Raw genomic sequence first — 17,006 nt, forward strand, 5'->3', positions numbered from 1 at the left:
AAATGATGTTAAATATCAAGTTTACAGGTTACAACTTTTACGTAGTTTATAATAAATGGTACAATTTTATTTTTGATTGCACGATACGTATATATTTAAATCTTATAGATTAAGTTTAATCAAAGATGATTTTGCAATTTTTTTTAGATTTCTAATTCAAACTCTAATTTTAAATTATTATGTTAAATTAATTTATTTAAAATCTTGTAATATTTTTAAATTAGATGTTAATTCTTTCCGCCGCTAAATTATTTGTTTTTGCTGGAATTACTACTACTCTTGCTGGTGCTGCTTTAGGAACAGCTGTTTTATTTGCAGGTTATTTAATTAGCGCTGCAAAAAATCCTGAAGAAGCTGATAAATTATTTAATACTACCTTAATGGGTTTTGCTCTTTTAGAAACATTCGTTTTCTTATCTTTTTTAGTTGCTGGTGTATCTTACGTTATCGTATAATAAATGTTTGGATTTATATTTAAAATAATTTTTTTGGTTAGTTTAGCTATTTTAATTAGAGGTACACTTCCTCGGTATCGAATAGATCAATTAATATCTTTAAACTGAAAACTTTTTATATTTTTATTTTTTTCGTTTTTTCTTTTACTAATAAGCAGTTATTATATTTTAATGTAAGCTAGTATAGCTCAGTGGTAGAGCACCGGACTGAAAATTCGGGGGTGAGAGGTTCAATTCCTTTTATTGGCAAAGGTGATAAATATATATATTGAGAAATTATTAAAAAAAACTTTTTTTATAAAAAAATGTAAATTATTTTATTTTATTTATCCTTTACAAATTATACCTCAAAAAACACAATTAATTATTTCTGAAAATAATTATACTGTTAAAAATTTTACAACTTATAATTTAAAATTTTTATTTTTTATAAATAAATTAAAGCTTGAATTTAAAACACCTTATGTTATGTTTTTCTGATTTTCAAAATATTTAGCTTATTATTTAAAAATATATACTAATGTTCTAATCTATTGACAATTTATAAATATAAGTTTAAAATCACATAACACCATATTGCTAAACTTATGAAGATTAACATATAAAAAATATATATTACAAAATTTTTTTTGTTCGGCGTGATTTTATTTTTTTTTATTGGTACAACTTTATTTTTTTAAAAATATCGAACATTTTTGTATTTTTTTTTCTAAAATTATTCAACAATTTTCTTTAAAACAACACAAACAACTATTTGATATTGTTGGTGAGTTATTTGAACTGTATTTAACTGTTTTGTCTGGAATTAAAAAATTAAAAGGTTACAGAATATATTTTAAGGGTAAACTTGGTAGAAAGGGAAGTGTTAAAAAATCTGTAGTTTCCTTTAGTGGTGGTTTAATAAGTTTTACCAACAAATCGTTGCGATATAATTATAAATATTTTTTGATACCTACGGAAACTGGTGTTGTTGGTTGTTATATAGGTGTATTTTTTTATACAAATGTTTACATACATATATATTTATATGTTTATTTATTTTACAATTTATATTTACTTAACTGTATATCTATGCTTAATTTATAAAATAATTAATTTGGAACAATTTTACTTGACTTATCTATTAACAATTTTTAAAAAATATTTTAATAGAAATCCAGTATTTTTTTTATTTTTTTTATTAACTGGTTTACCTCCTGTTAGTTTTTTTTTTATTAAATTTAATTTTTTATTAACTAGTTATTATAATACTAATTTTATTTTTCAATTATTAATATTTATTAATATTTTATTGACTATGTTTTTTTACCTACAAATTTTTAATACCAACAACACCCAATTAAAAATATCTTCAAAAACTATAACAACGTTAAAAAAAAATACTATTATAGATAATAATTTTAAATTTTATACTTGTACTGTGTATAAATTTCATATTTTAATGGTTATATTTTTTTTTTTTAATTTTTTTTTTATTTTTTTTTTTAACGATTTATTTTTAATTTTTTTTAATTATTTTATGTAATAAATGGCAACAAAAAATCAAAAAATTGTATTAACAACGTTACAGTATATTAAAAAATTAAAAAGACCTAAATTAATGGGCTCTCCTCAACGCAAAGGTATTGTTTTACGTTTGAGAATTTGTACACCACGTAAACCCAACTCTGCCCGAAGACCGGTTGTTAAAGCAAAATTATCTACAAAAAAAAAAGTTTTAGCACATATACCTGGATCTGGTCATAATTTACGAAGACACTCACGTGTTTTAATTTGTGGTGTAGGAGCTAGAGATTTACCGGTCGTTAATTATAGTTGCTTACGAGGGGTTTATGATTTTTCTCCACTTTTTTCTAAAAAAAAAAGACGATCGATTTATGGAGTTAAACAAGTTCCAGAGTTAAAAAAACATATTAAACGAAAATTTAGAAATATTACTTAATAAATGCGAGAATTATCTTTGATTAAAACAAAAATCAACAGTTTAGTAAATTGAGCTCGTCACGGTTCGTTTTTCCCTTTAACATTTGGTTTAGCTTGTTGTGCTGTAGAAATGATGCACGCAACTGTAAGTAGATACGATTTTGATCGATTTGGTGTTATTTTTCGAGCAACACCTCGTCAAGCTGATTTAATTATTGTAGCAGGAACTCTAACATATAAAATGGCTCCAGCTTTACGTCGTATTTACGAACAAGTAAATAACCCCAAATGAGTTATTTCTATGGGTAGTTGTGCAAACGGTGGTGGTTACTATCATTATGCACCAACTGTTGTAAAAGGATGTAATAAAATTATCCCAATAGATTTATATGTTCCTGGATGCCCACCAACGGCTGAAGCTTTATTTTTTGGTGTTTTAACATTACAAAAATATATTTTAACAAATATTAATTAGATTAGAAGTTTAATGCGTTATAGATTTTTAAAAAAAAATGTTTTAGGTCGTATATTATTAAAATTAAAAAAAACAACAAGAATTGGCCACAAAATCACTCAAAAATAAGAAAAATTTTAGTAATAAATGTTATTAACAACAACCAGTAAAAAAACTCCTGGAATACGACATCGCGTAAAAATTTTACCTTTTAAATTTTTACATATTTTAAAAAAAAATTATTTTACAGATGTTAAAGTTAATATTCGATTAACACCTAAAAAAATTATCCAACAAAAAAAATCTTTTTCTAAAAATTGAGTAATAGGTAAAACATACATACAAAAATGTAAAATTTCAACAATATTTACTAATTATATAAAATATAAAAACACTTCAAAAGAGTTTGGGTTATTTACCGATATTTACGGTCGTCAATTTATAAAAACGTTAATATCTGTTTTTTACCCAGGATTTAAATTATATTCGTTTGTTTATATTTTAAACACTATGTGTTATTTAAAATTAATAGGACAAACAATACCTTTAATTTTAATACCGTTTAATTTTACAATTTGTCACGTATATAACTTAAATAATACAAAACCAACGTATAGTTGTAGTTTTGGCTCAAACTCTGTTCGTCAAAAAATTTCTAAAAAAAATAAAACCTTAGCTGTTAAGTTGCCGTCTAACAGTATAAAATACTTTAGTTATACAACTTTAGCTGTTTTTAGTACAAATGTATTTTTTAAAAAAAATAAATTAGTTGATGGATCGTGAGGTTCTCACACTACACATTTTAAAAAAATATATGTGCGAGGTGTTGCAAAAAATCCAGTTGATCATCCAAATGGAGGTAGAACAAAAGCAAAACAACCAGAACGCAGTCCTTGGGGTTGAATTGCAAAACAAAATAAATAAATGTCACGATCAGTTATTAAATTTATTCCATTATATACAGAAGATCTGCAACATTATTTTAAAAAGTTAACTGACGTAAAAATTTTAAAAATACCTAAAATTTCACGAAAAAAAACTGTTAATATTTGAAATTTAACATCTAAAGTTAAATTATATCAGGGTAGGTATTGACAAATCTTTTTTTTAAATTCTTTTCATTTAAATTTGAAATATGGTCACCTAAGTAAAACTCGAAAACCTTTTTTTTTTCGTAGTAAAAAAAAACGTTAATAAATGTTACGATACAATTTTACGTTAATAAAAAAAAACTCTTCTTTAAATCAAATTTTAAATACATTTACAGAAACAAATAATTATCACTCATTTAATAATATATGTTTAAAATATAAAACTTTAAATTTTTTCTTTTTTCAAGAATATTTAAGTATAAAACAAAATAGAGAGGTTGCAAATTGCGTATATAAAGATATGTTAGGAATGGTGAAAATGTGACGTCAAATTAGAGGTTATCCAACAACCGGTGCTACAACCCATACAAATGCCAATACAGCAAAAAAAAATAAATTACTTTTTTCATACAGAATAAATCAATTTACTTATTTATTTGGTAATAGAAAACGTAATATTTATCCAACCTTATTAAAAGCAGAGTATAACAATAGATTGTGATTTACTAATTGATTTGGAGAATGATTACAAGCCTCACAATTTGTTTTAAAAATGATTGAAAATCAAACACGACACGGGGGGTTTAATCCTGTATTATTAGCCGAAGGGCAAACTAATGGTTATGTTAGAATTGGTAAAGCCGCTAAAATTGGTAAGGCCAAAAAATTGGTTAAATTGTTTACTGTTGGTTTACCGGTGTTTTTTACTAGATTTATTTATTATGAGAAATTACCTACTTTTTTTCCTTATAAATTAATTTTAAAAGATGATATCAATAAAAAACTTGGTAAAAAAACAAAAAAAAACAAAAAATAAATGTTACAAGTTAAAATTTTTAATTTAATTATGTTGTATAACCATTTAAAAGATATTTATTACTTCAATTTTTTCTATTTTAGTGGTAAAAACTGTTGATATTTTTTTAAATTAATTACAAAACTATTAACAATACATCCTACAAGTTTAAAAAATATAAATTTTTTTGTTTTAGTGGGGCAAAATCATAAATTTTTAATACCATCTGTACAATTTAATAAAAAAAATTCTACTTTTTTAAATTATCAAAGCAACCTATATATTAATATATCAAAATTTTTAATTAAAAATTACCCATTTTTAAAAACAAATTTTATTTTAAATTTTACAAACACTGTTATTAAAAATTTAAATAACAGTAATATACCAGTCTCCAAGAATAATTTAATTTTTTTTTTTAAAACGTGTAAAATTTTAAAAGAATCTATTTTCAAATTTCAAAATTCCAAAATTTTTTTTTTTACAAAAATTTTTAATTTTAAATTTACAATAAAAAATTTAAACATAAAAAATATTTTTATAAAATTCAATAAAACGTATACTTATAAAATTTTATTTTTTAAAAAAAAAAAAAAAACTCCCGTATTTGATTTTATTTTTAAAAAACGGTTACGTTTTTTTTTAAAAATTGCAAAATTATATTTTTTTAAAAAACATTTATTTCGCTGACGTAAAAATAAATATGTTTTTAATGTAAAAAAACGTTTTAAATATAAACGTTTTAAATATAAACATTTATATAATCAACGTTTTAAAAGTAATTTAAAAATTATTATAAAAAAAAAATTTTATTTATTACAATTTTTTTTTTATAAACTACAGCTAACATCAATTCTTTACGGTTTGTTATTACAATTAACTTATTTTAAAATTTTAAAAAATAAAGTATATAAAACTAGAAAACTAATCAATAATAAAAAAAAGAAAAATAAATATTTTTTTTCTAAATTTAAATTTTTTAAAAAACATTGATTTAACACATTAAAAAAACTACAAATTATTACAGTTAAATATGCTCCTATTAAAAAAATAAATATTTTAAAGTATTTAAAAATACGTCAAACTTCATCTTTGGTAAAAAAAAGTGTTTTTTCATTAAATAAAAGAATATTTTTATCGGAAAAAATTGTTCAGCATTATTTATTACAACAGTATTATAAACCTTTAAAAATTGTGTCAACCGACGCTACAATATTTAATTTTTCTAAACCCAAAACTTTAAACAATGAGCACATCTCTTTAAATACAATTACTTGTCTTAATTTAGATAGTAAATTATTAAAGATATTACGAGAAACACGTATCGCACACTGATCCCTTTATAAAACTGGAAAATTAAATGAACGTCGTTATAAAAATTTTTTATTTTTTTCCATTAAAAAACATCTTCAAAATATAAATAATCAAAATTTACTTATTTTATTTTTTCAATTTTTTTATAAAGTTATTTCGTGACAACACGTTAATTTGTTGGTAATTTATAATTTATTTTTGGTTAATGGTAAACAACCAAAAAACTTAATATTAACACAGGGTGATTATGTAGAGTTTTTAGTGAATAACAATCAAACCTTATTAACACAATGATATAAAAAAACCGATAAAAAATATTATACATACATGAAAAAATGATCTTATTCAAATTACTGTAAATTTATTAATCCGGCTTTACAAAAAAAAAAAAATTTACCTAAATTTTTAAAAAAATTACCAATTTTGTCGTGTAATTTAAATACTCTATGAATTGTAGACTATTCATTGATGTGTGGAATATTTAATAAACCTTTAAAAGAAATTAATTTAACCGCTAAAATTCACAACTATACTAGTAGTGTTATTAAATTGTATAATTGACGTTACAGAAGTTAAGTGATAAATCGAAGTTTATTTTACAGATGAAATTTAATAAAAAAAACTAACCAAAAAAAAACTTTAATTTTAAATTTTGGACCTCAACATCCTGCGGCTCATGGTGTTTTACGTTTAATTTTACAATTATCTGGTGAAATTATTCAAAGAGCTGATATTCATATTGGATTATTACATAGAGGTACAGAAGTGTTAATTACAAAAAAACACTATTTAAAATCTATACCATATTTTGACCGTTTAGATTATGTTTCTATGATGACTCAAGAGCATGCTTATTGTATTGCTATAGAAAAACTATTAAACACTAATAACTTAAATGTAGAAATTAATTATATTAGAATTTTATTTGATGAATTAACAAGAATTATGAATCATATGTTAGCTATTGCTTGTCATGCGTTAGATGTTGGTAGTATGTCCTCTATTTTTTGAGCTTTTGAAGAACGTGAAAAATTAATGGAATTTTATGAAAGAGTTTGTGGAGCACGTATGCACGCAGCTTTTAACAGGCCTAATAAATTTTTTTCTTTTAATATTGATAAACAATTATTAATAGATATTTTATTTTTTGTTAAAAATTGTTATACAACGTTAAACGAAATGCATAATATTTTAACATTTAATAAAATTTGAAAACAACGTTTAGTAAACATTGGAACAATAGGTTATGAAGATGTAAAAAACTGAGGTTTAACTGGTGTATTGGCACGAAGTGCAGGTTTAAAAAGAGATTTACGTTTAAATAAAAAAGATGTTTACTCTAATTATAATCATATATATTTTAAAAGTTTTTGTGGTTTAAACGGTGATACTTATGATAGATATTTAATTCGTATGTTAGAGATGGGGGAAAGTTTAAATATTGTAAATTTTGTAACCACAAAACTGTTAAAAAATACCAACGGAGTTTATAATTATGTTGAAAATTCTTATAAAAATATATTTTTTAATGATAAAAAATTTTCATACTCAAGTATGGAAGATTTAATTACACATTTTATTCATTGACATACTGGATTTACAGTTAAAAATAATATAACAGTTTCGGCTGTTGAATCTCCTAAAGGTGAATTTGGAGTTATTTTAAATTCAAACAATACAAACACACCTTTATTATGTAAAATCAGATCACCTAGTTATTACAGTTTACAAGCGTTACCTAAATTATGTTGTGGACATTATTTAGCTGATTTAGCCGCTTTAATAGGAACTATTGATATTGTATTTGGAGAAGTTGATCGTTAAAAAGTATGATTTATAGAAAAAAATATATTGACAATACAGCAATAAAATATCTTTGAGTAAAAAAAGATTTATTAACAAAAAAACTCGTTAAAAGTTTTAAAAAAAATTTAAGTCAACATTACATTAAACGTTTAAATTTTTTTATACACCCTTCCTATACTAATCAACAATTACGTTTTTACAATTCTCAAAATAAATTATATTGTTTTTTAACGTTTAACTCTAAAGTTCCCAGTTGTAAATTAAAATTATCTAGATTTTTTTTAGTAAAAAACGTTAATAGATTACTCATTAGTGGGTATCAAAAATAATAAATGGTAACAAACACCTCCTTATATTTTTTTAAAGAATTTCCTAATTCGTTAATACAGTGTTATCGTAAAACGTTAGTATATGTAATATATTTAGATACATATTATAATATATATATATATATTTGTTATGCTGGTGTAAAAAACGATTATTTTAATTTAACTAACACTTGAAATACCGATAAAAATAAACAATCACATTTATTACTATTTAAATTATTTTTTTTAACTTGAACACGTGTAATTTTTAAAGGTAAGGGATTTCGAGTTCGTGTTTTTAGAGAAACAAAAAAATTAACACTTAACTTTGGTCATTCACATTGAACAAAATTGCTGTGTTGCGAATATTGGGATTTTTTTAAAATTAGACGTCAAAATTACTTATTTTTAACAACTCATAGATTTAAGTACCACTTATTCTACTTGACTGTATCACAAATAAAAAAAATCAATAAATACACTTTACGTGGTTTACGTTTTAAAAAACAAAGTATAAACAGAAGATTTGGTAAAATATCGCAATATGTATCATCATTACATTAATAAATGGGACAAATTAGTTTACCACGTTTAAATCGTTTGAGTAATTCAATGGTGTGGGAAAGTTTCATCTTCTCTAATCAATATAATTATTATTCTATAAAATTGTACATCTTTTATAAATATTTTATTAAATATTTTTTTAAATATTCTTTTTTTTTATTTCATAAAATATGAGGTTCTGTAAAATGATTTGAAAACAATTCAAACATATTAAATTTTCAAAATAAAACTAAAAAATTATTATTAAATTATTCTACTCTTTTTAATGAAGATAATATTCTTTCTTTTTTAAAATTTTATTTGTACACTTTACAAAATAAGTACTATTTACTGTTTGTAGGTTTAAATACCTTTATACGTGGCAAAGAAAATCAATTACTTAGTACCCCAACTCAAGTTTTTTTCAATAAGTTAACTCTGTATTTATAAAATTTTTTTTATCGTGAGTTTTACATTAAATTTTTATAGATTAATGATTAAAATCTCAATCACGTAGTGTTTGTCTTAAATAATGATATTGATAAATGTTGTGGTTTAAAAAAAATTTATTATTATTGATCAATCAATTTAATTTTATATATAGAGAATACCGAAAATTTTTGAAAACGTTGTAGAGACGCTTAAAATTACTGTAATAATTTAAAAAATTTATTTAATTTAATTATAAATTTAAAAATTATATAATTATTACAGCTTATCTTTATAAATTTTAACTATACTATATAAATATTTATTAACTGTAAAATTTTAAATTAAATCTATTTAATTTTATTGATGAGTTTATATTTTTTATTAAAACAAAAATTATATAATTAGTAGGTTTATATAATATTTAGTAAAAAATATATATTTTAAAGAATGAGGTCGCATGTACTGAAGCTAGTAATTACTATAAAAACCTACTTCGTCACACTTTATCTGTTAACAGGTAAAACTTATTCCAGCATTTCTCAATGATTGTTGTTGGCAATTATTTTAATATTAATTTTCTTCCCTGTTTATTATTTAACGTTTTTAGCGTAAAAATTTTTTAAACAAGTTTGTATGATAACTCGTACAGTTCAATTGTTAATAATACTAATTTATAGGTTCGATTTTTTAAAAAATTATTTATAATTTTTATATTAAGCCTAGTAATATATTTTAATTTTAATTTTATTTTATTTTTTCACACCTACCTAACTTATTTAGTTTTAAGTTTAATGGTTTATTATTTAAGTTATTTGCATATTAAAACTTTTAAGGGTAGTATAAAAATTTATTTAATTTTTGTATTTTTATTGATATATTTTTATTGAGGCGGGGTTTTTATTTTTACTCACGATAATTTTATTTTTTTTTACTTAATACGCAACTCCTATTTTTTAATTTAATAACCAGTTAAATATTAAAATCTGGTTTTACTATAATATTTTGTTAAATTAAATAACGTACATTATTATGTTTGTTAAATAATAACAACATAAAAAAATATTTTATATTAAATTTTTTTAAAATGTTAAATTTAAAGTATTGTTTACATTATCTAAAATCTGAAAAAAACGTATATTTTTTTTGTATATTTTTATTTTAGAGTTGTATATTTTTTTACTAACGATTTTTGTTACTTTATTTTTATTTTTATTTTTTATTTATGTGTTTATAATATGTCCCTACTCATTTTTAAAAATAATAAAAATATGAATTCAATATTATTTTTGACTTTAAAAATTAAAAATTATATTGTTAATCACTAAATGTAGTTATTCATACATACATAAATATACATATATTTGTAAATACAATCTTAATGATAAATGTTTAATTTTTTATTAAATTGTTTGTACAACAGTAGACATGTATAATGTATGAATATTTAAGGTTTATCGATGAAATATTTGTTTTTTTTAAATAGACAAGACTTTAATTTAAAGATTTATTAATACACGAAAAAATTAATTTAACAAGTTATAATTTAAGTTAAATTTATCAAATAAATGCCACGAGGTAGAAAACCCAAAAAGAACTCTTTTATAGAGAGGTGTAAAATTAAATTAAAAAAATTGAAGTTAAATTTGTACTGTTTTTTTAGTATAATTTATTTTTGAATAAAGAATAGATTATATTTTTTTTTTACCTACTTAAATTTATTTAAATTACTTGTAAAAGTCCTATTTAATTCATGTAAAAATTATATAAAACATTTTATACTGTATAAAATATCTGAATTACCAAAAATTTGACAACAAAATATGTTTTATCTTTATGTTTTTATCTTAAATTGTTACGTAAAAATATTACGTTATTTAGTTATCTGTGGTTTAATTTTTTTTGTTATTTACCTAATTACTATCATCCCCGTATATATATATTATGTAGTGGATAAACTAATAGAAATTTATAAAATCGGTAAACAATAATCATCGTAATTTTTTATTAAATTATCTATATAGTGAAAAATAAAAATAACCTATAAATATTTAATATTTAGCAAGGATATGTTTGTTTTTTTAAAATAAATAATATTCTAATTTAAATGTATGTTAATACGAGATGTAATCTAATTTAAATATCCTTAATAAATGTTACCAGATAAATCTTTTAAACAAAGATGTAAAACTAAATTAAAAAAATTGGGTTGAAGTATTTATCTTTTTCTTGCCGAACGTCATACCGTAATTTTTAAACGACGTAAGAGTATTTATTACAACTACATACGTTGTTATGTACAAGTAATTCATTCTTTTTGGGGTACACATATTGTACTTTATTTTATTATAGGTGAGGAAATTTTTCCTAAACCCTTGGTAACAATAATTAAAGAAAAAATTTTAAAAAAAAAACTTGCTAAAACCGCTAAAATTAAAATTAAAATGCCAGTTATATTGGAGCCCTTTAAAAAAAGAAAATCTACATCTAGATGAAGAAGGTGATAAATGTATCTATAGTTTTAATGTTATTTATTATTTTAAAATATCTTGCAATAAATACAACTGCAATTTATTTTCACTCTCGTCTACAGTATGTTTATATTATTGCAATTATTTTTATTTTAAAACAATATTAATAGTTGTAGTATTAATAAATTATCAATTTTAATAAATGTTATGATTTAAAAAAATAATAAATTTTTGTAAAAAAGTTTGAAAAACTTTAAAAGGTCAAAGACCTATACGTATATGTAGTTTTAATATTTTTGTTGGGTTGAGAATTTATTTAAATAACCATCCTGATTATTCAGATTTTGAAAAATTTTTTGTTAAAGAAAATTACTTTACCATGTTTCGAACCTTTTTTTTAACTTTTCTTTTTATAGCGTGTCTATGTACTATCTACTATTATTGACCAGCTCCTGTTATTCCGTATATCGAGGATACTGAAAATTTTGAAAACCTTGTAGAAACTCTTAAAATTACTGTAATAACTTAACATAAAAATTACGTAAGACATTTTATATTGTGTAAAGTATCTGAATTACCAAAATTTTGACAACAAAATATGTCTTACCTTTATGTGTTTATCTTAAATTGTTACGTAAAAATATCACATTATTTAATTATCTTTAGTTTATCTAAAATCTGAAAAAAACGTATATTTTTTTTGTATATTTTTATTTTAGAGTTGTATATTTTTTTACTAACGATTTTTGTTACTTTATTTTTATTTTTATTTTTTATTTATGTGTTTATAATATGTCCCTACTCATTTTTAAAAATAATAAAAATATGAATTCAATATTATTTTTGACTTTAAAAATTAAAAATTATATTGTTAATCACTAAATGTAGTTATTCATACATACATAAATATACATATATTTGTAAATACAATCTTAATGATAAATGTTTAATTTTTTATTAAATTGTTTGTACAACAGTAGACATGTATAATGTATGAATATTTAAGGTTTATCGATGAAATATTTGTTTTTTTTAAATAGACAAGACTTTAATTTAAAGATTTATTAATACACGAAAAAATTAATTTAACAAGTTATAATTTAAGTTAAATTTATCAAATAAATGCCACGAGGTAGAAAACCCAAAAAGAACTCTTTTATAGAGAGGTGTAAAATTAAATTAAAAAAATTGAAGTTAAATTTGTACTGTTTTTTTAGTATAATTTATTTTTGAATAAAGAATAGATTATATTTTTTTTTTACCTACTTAAATTTATTTAAATTACTTGTAAAAGTCCTATTTAATTCATGTAAAAATTATATAAAACATTTTATACTGTATAAAATATCTGAATTACCAAAAATTTGACAACAAAATATGTTTTATCTTTATGTTTTTATCTTAAATTGTTACGTAAAAATATTACGTTATTTAGTTATCTGTGGTTTAATTTTTTTTGTTATTTACCTAATTACTATCATCCCCGTATATATATATTATGTAGTGGATAAACTAATAGAAATTTATAAAATCGGTAAACAATAATCATCGTAATTTTTTATTAAATTATCTATATAGTGAAAAATAAAAATAACCTATAAATATTTAATATTTAGCAAGGATATGTTTGTTTTTTTAAAATAAATAATATTCTAATTTAAATGTATGTTAATACGAGATGTAATCTAATTTAAATATCCTTAATAAATGTTACCAGATAAATCTTTTAAACAAAGATGTAAAACTAAATTAAAAAAATTGGGTTGAAGTATTTATCTTTTTCTTGCCGAACGTCATACCGTAATTTTTAAACGACGTAAGAGTATTTATTACAACTACATACGTTGTTATGTACAAGTAATTCATTCTTTTTGGGGTACACATATTGTACTTTATTTTATTATAGGTGAGGAAATTTTTCCTAAACCCTTGGTAACAATAATTAAAGAAAAAATTTTAAAAAAAAAACTTGCTAAAACCGCTAAAATTAAAATTAAAATGCCAGTTATATTGGAGCCCTTTAAAAAAAGAAAATCTACATCTAGATGAAGAAGGTGATAAATGTATCTATAGTTTTAATGTTATTTATTATTTTAAAATATCTTGCAATAAATACAACTGCAATTTATTTTCACTCTCGTCTACAGTATGTTTATATTATTGCAATTATTTTTATTTTAAAACAATATTAATAGTTGTAGTATTAATAAATTATCAATTTTAATAAATGTTATGATTTAAAAAAATAATAAATTTTTGTAAAAAAGTTTGAAAAACTTTAAAAGGTCAAAGACCTATACGTATATGTAGTTTTAATATTTTTGTTGGGTTGAGAATTTATTTAAATAACCATCCTGATTATTCAGATTTTGAAAAATTTTTTGTTAAAGAAAATTACTTTACCATGTTTCGAACCTTTTTTTTAACTTTTCTTTTTATAGCGTGTCTATGTACTATCTACTATTATTGACCAGCTCCTGTTATTCCGTATATCGAGGATACTGAAAATTTTGAAAACCTTGTAGAAACTCTTAAAATTACTGTAATAACTTAACATAAAAATTACGTAAGACATTTTATATTGTGTAAAGTATCTGAATTACCAAAATTTTGACAACAAAATATGTCTTACCTTTATGTGTTTATCTTAAATTGTTACGTAAAAATATCACATTATTTAATTATCTTTAGTTTAATTTTTTTGTTATTTACTTAACTACTACCACCCATATATATATATGGGTGGTAGTAGTTAAGTAAATAACAAAAAAATTAAACTAAAGATAATTAAATAATGTGATATTTTTACGTAACAATTTAAGATAAACACATAAAGGTAAGACATATTTTGTTGTCAAAATTTTGGTAATTCAGATACTTTACACAATATAAAATGTCTTACGTAATTTTTATGTTAAGTTATTACAGTAATTTTAAGAGTTTCTACAAGGTTTTCAAAATTTTCAGTATCCTCGATATACGGAATAACAGGAGCTGGTCAATAATAGTAGATAGTACATAGACACGCTATAAAAAGAAAAGTTAAAAAAAAGGTTCGAAACATGGTAAAGTAATTTTCTTTAACAAAAAATTTTTCAAAATCTGAATAATCAGGATGGTTATTTAAATAAATTCTCAACCCAACAAAAATATTAAAACTACATATACGTATAGGTCTTTGACCTTTTAAAGTTTTTCAAACTTTTTTACAAAAATTTATTATTTTTTTAAATCATAACATTTATTAAAATTGATAATTTATTAATACTACAACTATTAATATTGTTTTAAAATAAAAATAATTGCAATAATATAAACATACTGTAGACGAGAGTGAAAATAAATTGCAGTTGTATTTATTGCAAGATATTTTAAAATAATAAATAACATTAAAACTATAGATACATTTATCACCTTCTTCATCTAGATGTAGATTTTCTTTTTTTAAAGGGCTCCAATATAACTGGCATTTTAATTTTAATTTTAGCGGTTTTAGCAAGTTTTTTTTTTAAAATTTTTTCTTTAATTATTGTTACCAAGGGTTTAGGAAAAATTTCCTCACCTATAATAAAATAAAGTACAATATGTGTACCCCAAAAAGAATGAATTACTTGTACATAACAACGTATGTAGTTGTAATAAATACTCTTACGTCGTTTAAAAATTACGGTATGACGTTCGGCAAGAAAAAGATAAATACTTCAACCCAATTTTTTTAATTTAGTTTTACATCTTTGTTTAAAAGATTTATCTGGTAACATTTATTAAGGATATTTAAATTAGATTACATCTCGTATTAACATACATTTAAATTAGAATATTATTTATTTTAAAAAAACAAACATATCCTTGCTAAATATTAAATATTTATAGGTTATTTTTATTTTTCACTATATAGATAATTTAATAAAAAATTACGATGATTATTGTTTACCGATTTTATAAATTTCTATTAGTTTATCCACTACATAATATATATATACGGGGATGATAGTAATTAGGTAAATAACAAAAAAAATTAAACCACAGATAACTAAATAACGTAATATTTTTACGTAACAATTTAAGATAAAAACATAAAGATAAAACATATTTTGTTGTCAAATTTTTGGTAATTCAGATATTTTATACAGTATAAAATGTTTTATATAATTTTTACATGAATTAAATAGGACTTTTACAAGTAATTTAAATAAATTTAAGTAGGTAAAAAAAAAATATAATCTATTCTTTATTCAAAAATAAATTATACTAAAAAAACAGTACAAATTTAACTTCAATTTTTTTAATTTAATTTTACACCTCTCTATAAAAGAGTTCTTTTTGGGTTTTCTACCTCGTGGCATTTATTTGATAAATTTAACTTAAATTATAACTTGTTAAATTAATTTTTTCGTGTATTAATAAATCTTTAAATTAAAGTCTTGTCTATTTAAAAAAAACAAATATTTCATCGATAAACCTTAAATATTCATACATTATACATGTCTACTGTTGTACAAACAATTTAATAAAAAATTAAACATTTATCATTAAGATTGTATTTACAAATATATGTATATTTATGTATGTATGAATAACTACATTTAGTGATTAACAATATAATTTTTAATTTTTAAAGTCAAAAATAATATTGAATTCATATTTTTATTATTTTTAAAAATGAGTAGGGACATATTATAAACACATAAATAAAAAATAAAAATAAAAATAAAGTAACAAAAATCGTTAGTAAAAAAATATACAACTCTAAAATAAAAATATACAAAAAAATATACGTTTTTTTCAGATTTTAGATAAACTAAAGATAATTAAATAATGTGATATTTTTACGTAACAATTTAAGATAAACACATAAAGGTAAGACATATTTTGTTGTCAAAATTTTGGTAATTCAGATACTTTACACAATATAAAATGTCTTACGTAATTTTTATGTTAAGTTATTACAGTAATTTTAAGAGTTTCTACAAGGTTTTCAAAATTTTCAGTATCCTCGATATACGGAATAACAGGAGCTGGTCAATAATAGTAGATAGTACATAGACACGCTATAAAAAGAAAAGTTAAAAAAAAGGTTCGAAACATGGTAAAGTAATTTTCTTTAACAAAAAATTTTTCAAAATCTGAATAATCAGGATGGTTATTTAAATAAATTCTCAACCCAACAAAAATATTAAAACTACATATACGTATAGGTCTTTGACCTTTTAAAGTTTTTCAAACTTTTTTACAAAAATTTATTATTTTTTTAAATCATAACATTTATTAAAATTGATAATTTATTAATACTACAACTATTAATATTGTTTTAAAATAAAAATAATTGCAATAATATAAACATACTGTAGACGAGAGTGAAAATAAATTGCAGTTGTATTTATTGCAAGATATTTTAAAATAATAAATAACATTA

The 17,006-nt window shown here is 21.0% G+C and overlaps 1 non-coding gene across 1 annotated transcript; it reads left to right on the forward strand.

Moving 5' to 3' along the window:
- Nucleotides 1–632: 632 nt before the first annotated feature.
- On the forward strand, nt 633–704 carry TRNAF-GAA (transfer RNA phenylalanine (anticodon GAA)). The gene has a single exon. It is a non-coding gene; the product is annotated as a tRNA-Phe (tRNA).
- Nucleotides 705–17,006: the final 16,302 nt, after the last annotated feature.

The sequence above is a fragment of the Brachycentrus maculatus genome, unplaced genomic scaffold (assembly GCF_059751285.1).
Source record: "Brachycentrus maculatus isolate JH-2025_06_01 unplaced genomic scaffold, ASM5975128v1 h1tg001597l, whole genome shotgun sequence".
In the NCBI taxonomy this organism is placed as follows: Eukaryota; Metazoa; Arthropoda; class Insecta; order Trichoptera; family Brachycentridae; genus Brachycentrus; species Brachycentrus maculatus.